Source organism: Solanum lycopersicum, chromosome 1, assembly GCF_036512215.1.
Source record: "Solanum lycopersicum chromosome 1, SLM_r2.1".
In the NCBI taxonomy this organism is placed as follows: domain Eukaryota; kingdom Viridiplantae; phylum Streptophyta; class Magnoliopsida; order Solanales; family Solanaceae; genus Solanum; species Solanum lycopersicum.
In genome coordinates, this window is record NC_090800.1 from 63121140 (window position 1) to 63129812 (window position 8673).

The window sequence follows — 8673 nt, forward strand, 5'->3', positions numbered from 1 at the left end:
AAATGGAAACTCAAGTTTTATCGTTTACAAGAGATATGAAAAGACTAAAGAACTAACTCTATCTGTCTATAAAGCCTTTAAATTAAAGATGGATGTTGGGACAGGACCCCCCATCATCCTAACAACTGAAAACTGAAAGATAAAGATGTCCTCCGGAATGAAGGGAGGCTAATCAACTAACTCAGTTACTCACTGGATCAACTGTGCGCTGGAATGTCGATCCTAGTTACTTGTGTCTGCATCATAATAAGATGCAGGCCTACTGTCATCAGTAAATTGAATGTATGAGTATGAAAATTGAAATGCTGAAACAACATAGGCTTGAAAAGGAGTAAGAAAGGACACTTACATTCGTTTTGCTCATCTCATGAATAACTAACTCATTATGACTACTCATCTCATTATATAGCAGTTTAAAGACATGTGAAATTTAAAGAAAAGATGTTTAAAACATGGTTTCCAACTATGTATATTAAAAGATACCATTAACACTTAATGTATGTTAAAATACAAAATAATCTGATGTAAACTCATAATCATAATAATAAAGAAAATATATCATTCTTCCTCTCAAAGTCTACTTATGCAAATCATGAATGTAGTTTTATACCCCCATTCATACTAAACAGAACCTCTTGAAGAACCATGCAACTACTACTACTGTGGGAGTTTCTCTAACCGACAACTATCATTTAATAGTTATATTGATGAGACAACCTTTTATCTCACGCAGCCAAGGACCATCCTAAACCTGTCAAAGTATAGGACCTGAACTCCCTAATGGATCCACTAGTAAATTGCAAAAAGGATTCATCTAAAAAAGTATGAGCCTTTCTACCCATGATGACTACATGATTTTCATGGAGACTTGAGTTAGTCTGAAACTAGCATCTCCACATAGGTACTCAATGCTACTCCCAAAAATATACTAGCTCTTATGTTTTTAAAACATATTGATTCTGTGATTTGAGATTAGTGCCCAAAACATAGCTTTAAAAAACTCTCTTGGAAATCATAGTTTCCCTGCTTGCTTCATTTTATAAAGCTATAACTCTTTTATGAAAACTAGCCCGAAGGCTCTTTGGAAAACTTAGCTTCTTTGTTTAAATTTGAAAACATTTTAAAATCTTCGGGGATACTTAGTCTCCCTAAACTTCTGAAGAAAAGAACTTCAACTTAACTCTTTACTCTTTACTAAGCTTGAAACTTGAGTTTTGATATGAATCTTCTGGAAATACTTGATTCCCTTATATTTCCTTCAAGTAAAGACTTCAACTTTTACTCTTTCTTTAACTCGAGACTTGAGCCTTAAAACGAAGATAAAATATTTTAATAAGACTCTTGGAACTTTAAGAAACTTTACTTGTCTTACTTTTTAACCTTTAGACTTAACTCTTAGTTTTTTAGACTTTGATCCTAACTTTCCTTGAACTGGATTATGGATTCAAAGTTCATAATCTCATGTTTATGGATGCTTTGATGATGTTTAGACGTACATTAGAGCGTTTGAATCAACTAGGAAATGTAGGTACATCACTTAGAAACTAGTACGAAAGATGGGGAATAAATAAGGTTAACTGACATTCTTGACGCTCTGAGAGGTGTGGGGTGCCAGGCCCCAAACTTCAGAGGCCAAGTTGGGGCACTTTGGATGGTGCGCCTCCCTAAGCCTCTACGGACAGACACTGTCCTATGGGGCTATGTGATCCCCAAGGCCCTACGGATGCACGTTTCGACTTTCCTTCTTGGTTTTTCAACTCTAAACTTTTCAATCTTCCATGGATCTTTTCCCAAACACTTATAATCACTAATATACTCAATAACCAATAGTTTAGACTCATAAAACAGCCCAAAGACACGAATTAAATCAACAAGAACATGCTACTATACATTCAATCAAGAATTCGATAATTGTTCATCAAAATATCAATGTTCATCATCCAGTCTACTCTAACTTGCTGAATTGAATCAAATTGGTGTGTGGGTGGAAGAACCCAACACAGAAAGATCTAACATACCTTTTTAGGAATCACCCCAGGCGATTTCCACAAGCCGAACTTCGACGATCTTGAATGTTTTTGCTTCCTTTTCTCCTTTCTCCTCATTTTTTTCTTCTCTCAAAATCCTAACTTCTTTTCTAAAAGTGTCAATTGAATGAAATCAGTTTAGACCCCAATTTATTACCCAAAAATAAAATAATATAATTGGGTAAGGAAAAGACAACTTTGCCCTTTCCAAATTCGGATCGAACTATCCTTCATCGAACAACCCAATTTCCGAAAAGCATATCTCACTCATACGAAATTGAAATCGTACAAACTCGACGGTGTTGGAAAGATCTCTCCAAGGGCTTTCCAACCATATGAAAAATATACCTCTAACTCATTCTGTGCTTGGAGTTGACAAAAAACTCACTTTTTTTCTAACTTAAGAAAATTTACAGATTTTATTTCTTTCCCAAAACTTACTATTTCAACTTCTAAGCTTCTTCCTAACTATCTCAATTTGCGAGATATAACTTATCGGTTAAAGCTCATTTACAAGGCAAGAGAAAAAACATAGGCATAATACATAAATATATCCTTTAACTTGACTTCAAATCACAGTTATGCCCTTCAACTTTGGGTGTGCACAAGTAGACACTTAAACCTGTATAAAATTGAACAAATAGACACACATGTCCTATATGTCATCCTACATGTCATTTTTGGTCCTACGTGTATTTTGCCATGTAGGACTCATGTGTTTATTTATTTAAAAGTTGGATAATTAAAGTGTCTGTTTGTTCATTATAAAAATTGAAGGTCAAAGTTAAAATTTAAACTCAATTTTAGGGTCCAATATATGTATTATGTCAAAAATATAACACATACAAGAAAGAAAATAAATAGCAAACCATGAAGAAAATATAGAACTCGCAGTTATACATAGGCAGAGAGAAGCAACGCACTCACCCAAGAAATTTATGCACAAGCCGAACTTCAAGAGGTGCGAATAAGGTAAATAATTTCAACATAGAGAATGAATGCTGGAGACTGGAGTTGACAATAGAAAGATGAAGCGACGAGGTAATGAGTAAAGGATTTGGGCTATGCGTGGCAGACAAAGTTGTATAATGGGAACGACCGTAATGCCCTTTTTGCTGACAGAAACATGTTGAAGAGTTGTGTGCTTATTGTCATTTATCATATAGTAGAAAGTAAAAAATGGAAAGGTTACATTATTAGTGGCCATTTTACTTTTTCTTTATTATTAAAGTTAAATCATTTAACTGAATATGCTTGATTTATTTTGCTTTTTTTTCCATTTACACTTTTAATTAATTAATTTTTTTGAAATTTTGTATATGAATGGTTTTTCCTAATATATTAGTGGCCATTTTTGCTTTTTTTTTTTTAATAAAGAGTTTAAAAAGTTTAATTTTTATTTTTTGAAAATGGTTGATTCACAACCGTTTTTTTATTCATAAGTTTTCAATTTATTATTTTCCTAAAATTATTACTTATATGATTAAAGATAATCTATTCTATTTTTCTATTTTTATGATTCCAACATATTCCGTAAAATTCTCTAATGACTAATGTTGATTCATTTTCTAAAAAAGAAATAGATTAAAATTAATAAATCACCCTCAATTTTTACAATTTTTTTAATTTAAATATTGAAAATCAGTAAAAGGTAAGTGTACTATAAAAAAAATTCTTTTTAAAAGCGCTAAAAACTAATTTTATTGAATTAATAACTATTCTTATTTTTTCATTTTTAAAAATAAATATATTTTAATTTTTAATTAATAATTATTTAAAAGGTTGTTTTTGTGTCGTGATACTTTTTTCTTCTCCTATTATAAGCCTAATGCATCGGTGACCCCCTAAGATTAACACTTATTTTACTTAGACACTCTAGCTAGAGTTTGTTCATTTTAGACACTTCATGTAAGCTCTTTTTGTGTCATTTTGCCACTTTCGTTACAATCAACAAAAATATATAATGTTTAATAAATCACAAATGACGTGTAAAATGTGCAATTAAATGAAGACATTTGTCAATTTGTGCCCAAAATTATTCTTAAATAATAAACTTTGAGAAAAAAATTAAGAAAGTAGCCAATAAATTGATGACATATGCCATTTTTTTCCAACATAATTAAAAAAATATTTAACCAATTAACAAAAAGCTATTTTGCAGTCTTCTCAGTGACTTCTCCAATGTTTTCTTAAAAAAAGAATCGGTGCCCCCTCCTCGACGATGCTTCTCAATCATACACAAACCCTTTAATTATATAAAAGAATAAAGCTAAATCATGGATTTTGATTCTTCTTAATCAATAACAATGTAGTTAAATTGAACAAAAATTATTAAAATTAACTGTAGAAAAATAATTAAGAGAGCACTTATAGTAAAAGCTAAGTTTGAAGACCTGTGAAGGAAGAGAAAAAACCAAATCCACTTCGATATTACAATAGTAAATTCCTCAAAAAAAAACAATTTCATGATTATTTCAATATTTAAATCTTGATTTTTTTTTTTAAAACAGTCGCCATGGATGAAGTAAGCTAGAAAATGGAGACTGAAAATGAGGAAGAAGAAAAAAAAATATAAATTGTTTAAATAAGCTTTTCACGCGTAATAAATGAGAGTATCACACTCTTTATGACGATTATGCAAAAAGTATCGAAGTGACACAATAAAAATTTACTTGAGGTGCCTAAAATGAACAAAGTCAAATTAAGGTATCTAAGTGAAAGTTGATGCCAACTTTAGGGAGCCACACATGAATTACCCCCTATTATATATAATATGTTTGTTTTACTTAAAATTTTCTTACAATTTAATTATTTTACCAAACTCAATATGATACTCAACATCTTACCCATAAAAGCCAATCCTTAAATATCCCACCTTGAACTATACAAAATGTAGGAGCCGCGTCCCAAATAATTGAGCAACATTTCATCATTTTTTCTATACATCTTAGCGCTATTTTATTTCAACTCTATTTTGATACACAAAAATGCAACAACCAATTAAGCACAATTTAACCACCATTTTTTCAACATTATTTCAACATAAAAAAATGCGCCAACAAATTAACCACATTTCAGCCCTATTTTTTAAATACAAATTTAAGCAACATTTCATCATTTTTTCTATACATCTTAGCGCTATTTAATTTCAACTCTATTTTAATACACAAAAATGAAAAAGCCAATTAAGCACAATTTAACCACCATTTTCTCAACAGTATTTCAACATAAAATAATGCGCCAACAAATTAACCATCATTTCAGCGCTATTTTTTAAATACAAATTTTAACATATTTTTATTGCAATCTATTACCACAAGTTTCACCAGCCTATCAACATTATTTAACCACCATTTCTGCACTATTTCAACACTAAATTGGTCAAATTGAACCAGGCCTGTCTCAATAAGTATGGGACCTAAAGCCAAACTTCATAAAGAAGCTCTATATTTTTAATAGACAAATATAAATTGAGTAATTATAACATACTCAGTGTAATCCTACAAATGAGATATGGAGAGACAAGATATATGCGGATATTATGAAGTAAGAATACAGATAATGTAAATTTTTAACGAAAATTATATAATATAAAGTTAGAATAACAAAATATGACTCATTTTTCGTTAAGAATATGATGATTTTAAAATAGTGTTGTGATGAATTTGATAAGTTGATATAAAATATGGAAAAATGCATAAGTACCCCCTCAACCTATACCTGAAATCTCAGAGACACACTTATGCATAAGTACCCCCTCAACCTATGCCTGAAATCTCAGAGACACACTTGCACTATACTAAGGTCCTATTACCCCCCTGAACTTATTTTATAAATAATTTCTACCTCTTTTCGGCCTACGTGACACTAGTTTGAAAAATAACGTCAACACACGCTAGACCCACAAGATAATGTTACGTAGGACGAAAAGGGGTAGAAAATTATTTATAAAATAAGTTTGCGGGGGGGGGGGGGGGATTGGACCTTAGTATAGTATAAGTGTGTCTCTGGGATTTCGGCCATGGGTTGAGGGGGTACTTGAGCATTCCCAAATAATATTAAAATAGTGTTGATTAGTTTTCGTGCTTAAAATTTGAATAAGAAATTAAAAACAAATTTGATATTTTTTATAAACACTCAACAATAGATTTTACATTATGTATAGGGTTTAATTATTTAAGAGAATTAGAATATTCAATCGTGAAAAAATAAAAAATAGTGAAAGGAGAATAAAGAAAAGTAAGTATAAGAACTCAGTATTGTTGGTTCATGATAATACTCAAAATGTAAATGATCTAGACAACAAAATAGATAGAAACATGAGAAACTATAAAGGATACAACAATTAACTAGCCACGAAAGAATCTAGAAAAGATACTACAATCAGCTAAACTAATATTCTATTTCACAATTATATTTTCTATATAAAAATTATTTTCAAATTTATCAATACATGAATTTCTACTACATACATATACATATTTAGATTAAAAATGGGGACCCAAATAAATTGGGGCCCCAAGCAATTGCTTTAGTGATCTTATGGTCAATACGACCCTGAATTGGATTAAGACATGGATGAGCAACCCTAATGCGTGCACACTATACAAGCTTGTTGTTATTTCGGAAAGTGATGGTAATAGAGATATAATGAATTAAACTTTATGGGTTCGATTAGTGAATATTTTTATTGTTTGATTTTATGGATGAGATGGGTGGGTATAGTAATTAAACTAGGAGAAAAATTAAGCGGAAAGAATATACATATTCATGTAGATGCTTCACGTAGGCGCCACAAAAGATAATAAAAGCAGGGAGATAAAACTTAGAGATGAAAGAGAAACTATGTGCCTGAAGTTGGATGAAAGGGGAAAATATATCAAAAAAGTATGACGAAAGGGCAAATATAACATGTAACAACTGAGTTCCGTCGTTATAGAAAAATCAACGGGGAAAATTTTTGGGTTGAAATTATTTTCCCATATTAACTTGGAATTTTACCTAGGTCAGTAGCAATTGGGTGATCTTAATTACGGATTTGATTACATGAGTGGATAGATAAATCGTTAAGGAACCCGTACAATTTAATGAAATTGAATTTGAGTGAGAAGAAATCTCGGAATTGATCTTGGCATGAACGATATTTTTTTGAGGGTCGCTGGTTAAAGGTGAATTGTGAAATGGGGGTCTTAAAATTATTAAAATAGCTCATTTTTCATGCAAGTCGCTTTGGCGGTGCTTTTGGTCGGTTTAACTAGGCCGCTGTAGCGAAATGGTTGCCGTTGTGGCAGGCCTGATAGACGATTTTTGATAGTTTTCCACCATTCTTGAGGCTGAAGGTAAGGTTTTCACTCCTTAAATCCATTTTTCAATCCGTAGAACATAATTTAATGGGTAATTATTGATGGGAGAGGATTTTCATTTAGAAAATATGGTGGCAAAAGCCCAGTTTAGATACTTGAGATCTTGAGTTTGATCTAGGGTTCATAGAATTGTTAGTAATTCGGGTTATTGGTTATTGTTTATTAATTTCCGTGCTATATTGTTTGTTTGTAGATCAAGAACAAGCAAAGCGAATTCAAAAAGGGAAGGATCAAGTTTATTAGGCTTTCAAGCTTGTTTTGAGGTAGATGATGGTTGTGATATCATTAATGTGTGATGTATGTATGTCTTACTTCATTATGATACATGTATCTACGTGGATGTAACATTATTGATCACACTTGTTATAAATAAGGATATATAGTTTTGAATGTCATTTAATGATGACTCAATTGTATGATTGTGAGAATGTACTTGTGTTTGTGATTGTGGTGTGTTGAATGGTTTGGTTGCCACGTTTCAACATAACTAACTTAGATCAGTTGCCACATTTTAGTATAAATATGGGATCGGTTGCCATGTTTCGGCATAAACTATTTGGGTTGGGTTCCATGAGAGTACTAATGATTTGATACAATTGAGATACTTGAGAAATGTGAAACTCTACGTTGTTCAAAAATGTTGATAATGTTGTATATTTCGATATATGCATGTGATTATATTGTAATATTGACTTATATGTGTTGCACTTTCTATTTCTTTGTTAAGTACAAGGTATTTTCAGGCAGCTATTGACAGACCTCATCTAGAAGATGAGTGATCTCTTTGAATTCAAGGGTGAGCCAGTTCTTCCGGGCTACCATGAGTTCATTTTTCCGTCTACGTCCACATTATAGACTTAGACTTTTTAGTTAGTTATTAGTTAATTAGTTGGGGTTGTTTAGACTTGCTGAACTTTAGATGTTTTGGTACATTGACTTTCAGATTCTAGGCATTACTTCTGTAATGTTAGTTGTTATTAGACCTTTTGTTGAAGTTTATGGGAACTTCCATTTTAGCCATTATTCTTATTTTCCTATCGTTAAATGCTTTAGTTGATTTTGGTTTAGTTGGTTTGGGCTGTAGTAGTGGTTCTCCCTTCGGAGGATTAGTGTGGGTGTCAATCATGATGGTCTGGGTCATTAGAAAGTTGGTATTAGAGCCTAGGTTCATTGATCTTGATGTACCAAAATGAGTCTAGTAGAGTCTTGTGGAAGGTACAGGGACATCTTTACTTTTCTTCGAGAGACTATAGGACTTTAGGAAATCTTTATGTTTTCTCTTG

The 8673-nt window shown here is 31.7% G+C and overlaps 1 long non-coding RNA gene across 1 annotated transcript; it reads right to left on the reverse strand.

Moving 5' to 3' along the window:
* Positions 1–3150, reverse strand: LOC112940732 (uncharacterized). The gene is made up of 3 exons (XR_003245012.2): positions 2955–3150; positions 2019–2137; positions 1–262 (listed from the first exon to the last, which is right to left on the reverse strand). It is a non-coding gene; the product is annotated as an uncharacterized lncRNA (long non-coding RNA).
* Positions 3151–8673: the final 5523 nt, after the last annotated feature.